Source organism: Echinops telfairi, unplaced genomic scaffold, assembly GCF_000313985.2.
Source record: "Echinops telfairi isolate 266 unplaced genomic scaffold, ASM31398v2 ScPeMD7_7401;HRSCAF=8416, whole genome shotgun sequence".
Classification (NCBI taxonomy): domain Eukaryota; kingdom Metazoa; phylum Chordata; class Mammalia; order Afrosoricida; family Tenrecidae; genus Echinops; species Echinops telfairi.
Genome location: NW_022111301.1, coordinates 8,880,820 through 8,883,868, shown reverse-complemented (window position 1 = coordinate 8,883,868; position 3,049 = coordinate 8,880,820). Strand labels below are relative to the sequence as shown.

General features: G+C 36.6%; 1 pseudogene; it reads right to left on the bottom strand.

The window, feature by feature from the left end:
* Positions 1–709: 709 nt before the first annotated feature.
* On the bottom strand, positions 710–912 carry LOC115871760 (annotated as a pseudogene).
* Positions 913–3,049: the final 2,137 nt, after the last annotated feature.

The window sequence follows — 3,049 nt, the reverse complement described above, 5'->3', positions numbered from 1 at the left end:
GACTTCCTTGTATGGTTTCTGTGGTTTATAAAATGTGCCAAACCAGTAAAGTTTTCTTATGTAAAGTTATCTTATGCCCCATGGGGATGATTTATAATGTTCTCCAATAAAGGAAATTAATGTGTCTAAACTTAACCTGGGACAAATATAAACCATAGATATATTAATGAACTTTGGGCTCAACTTAATTATAGCCCAAATCTAAGAAGAACACTTTGTTCACATGATGAGGCCTTGCTTGATACTCGCTCTCATAGAGAGATCAGTGAAGATATGGGTGCTATAGCAAAATGTGGTGAAGAAATTAGATGGTATCCAGTTATTAGAAAGAATGATATCTGGTGGTCTTAAAGGCTTGCCTTTAAAAAAGCATCCATCCAAGTGAGCCATTAACTAAATACACAAAGAAGAATCACAAACTTGTGCTATTCGAGGATTGTAAACTATGAAATCCAAATCCACAGGCGGGAATGCTAACAGAACTTAAATTTTTTTGTTTTGTTTTTGAATATTTCTTTTTTTTCCTTTTTTATTTATTTTTTTATTTTTAATCAATTTATTGGGGCTCATACAATTCATCACAATACATAGATCAATTGTATAAAACACATCTATACATTTGTTGCCCTCATTATTCCCAAAATTTGCTTGCCTCTTGGGTTCCCGGAATCAGCTCATCTTCCTTTTTTTTTTTTTTTCTGTCCCTCCAAAGGGATGCACCTTTCCTGGAAGTACTGCAATACCAGGTCAATGCGTGGAGTGGACAGAGCAAGCTCTTACTCAAGCTCTTACTCCATCTCCCTGCTCCAAAAATCCATTTAATATATTGTTCTAGGATAGAGGATGTATCAGATATTAAACTGATAAGAACAGCTACTACACTTGATCTTATCCAAAAGGCCAAGAAGTGATCGAACTTAAATTCTTAAACAGACTTTTCAGAATGCAATGAGTGAAAGTGGAAACCCACTATCTATTTTTAGGGTCTCCATATGGCTTAAGCCGCTGGTGAATCCCATCTGACCATAACCCAGGGATGTGAATAGCCTTGCTATCAGACACAGACCATTGCAAATTGGATTATTGCAGATGTAGTTAGATTAAAATGTAACACTTTGTCATGTAACATCCCCTTTTGGTTTATTTTGAATTTGTTCAAGTTTTAAATATTCTCTGCTTTCTTTTTATTGAGATTTTTCTGCTTTTGTCATTGTTTTTGGATTTTATTGGTTGTTCTTGGTTTTCGTTTTATATAGTTTTCTTGAAATGAAATCCAGGATAGATAAAATCTCAAAGAGAATAACAAGATTAATAATTCCCTTGAGATATGCCAGGGATGATGAGGATAAATGGGGAACTAACAATTACTACAAGAAACAAGAACATATTCTAAGGCTGATTGTAGTGATAATTGCACAATTCTTCTTAATGTCACTGAACTATTAAATTGCATGATAAATGAATTTTATGCTAATAGAACCATTTAAAGAAACACATAAGGAAATATAATTACTGTTATCCATCAATTTATTTGAACTACCCCAATTCCACATTGCACAGTGTAACAAATGATGAATGGGTTAAAGAAATAGTTGTCCTACAATATCTGTTCTTATGATTCACTTGGGTTCATATGTACAATATTGCTTCCCAGAGTCCTCCTGGCAGTTTTGGATATCATGAGGCTGAGATGTATCCCAGGATTCCATTCTTTCAATTAACACTTACTACCTACCTTCTACTCAATATGGCATCGCTGGTCTTCAGCACTTTAAAGAGGGCTTGTGCAGCAGAATACTTGATGCTTTCCATGAGCTTTGAATGTGAATTCAAGAAAGATAAAATCCCTGACAACTTCAAATTTTTCTTCATTTATCATGATTTTTCCTATTAACATAATGTTGTGTTTTAGTCTGGGTAGACTAGAGAAACAAATCCATGGATGCACATATGTGTATAAGAAAGAGATATATATATATACAAGAGCAATTGAACATTGAGAAAACATTCCAGCCCAATCCAGATCAAGTCTGTAAGTCTGATATTAGCCCATATGTCCCATACCAATCTATAAAGTCCTCTTCAGACTCACAAACACATGCAATGATGCTGAATGTAGAAGACCACAGGCCAGTGGATAGGAAATCTTTGGATCCAGTGACATTGGAAATATCTCAGTGCTGGCAGGGGTTCCTGCATGGCTTCTCCAGCTCCCAGGGCTGATTCAGGGTGGGTCCATGTGTCTTGTCAGCTGCCATGTCTCCCGAGGTGTGTGCAGAGAGTCTCTCACCTCCAAGGAGGAAATATCAGAATTCCCAGAATCCTTAGGGGAAGGCTATGCCCACACAGAAGCCTCATTGGCTGTGACCTGATTGACAGGCTAGACTCCACCCCTACATGCTTAATGCTTAAATTGACAATTATATAAGTACCGCACATTGAGAGGATTTGTATTTTCGTTACATTGCGTTGCAATGCAGTTTTTGATTTTCATCAACAAATACTCCAGCTCTGCATCATTTTCAGCAAGCAAAGTGGGGTTATCTGCGCATCACGAGACGATAAAAAGCTTTCTTCAATCCTAATGCCTCATCTACTTCAATTCCTAGAGTTTTATTTATTTATTTATTTATGGTTCTAAGGCCTTTAATGCATTTTGAAGTTCCTTTAATCTCAATGGTTTTTGTTTTTAAAGTTGGTATTTAATACACATATCATTCCATTTTTTCATTCATGTCACGTATTATGGTACAATTGCTACCACAATCAGTTTTCGGCCATTCTTTTTCTCCATGGACATCTTGTTTGGAAACCAGTTCAGGTCCAGTTTATATCATGAGGGGAATCAGCTGACAAAGTTTTAACTGTTCAATTGGGTTCAGGCCTTTGACTTTCTAAACTCATCTGTCCCAAGCACTCTATTTAGTAACCAATTTTCTTCCATCCCTCAATTTTAGACAGGGGGGCGGGTTCTACAGGGGCTTTTTCTTATGTACTTCCACAAATGAATATTGAGCTCCCACTGTCATCCATTGCCTTCTGCACCCCT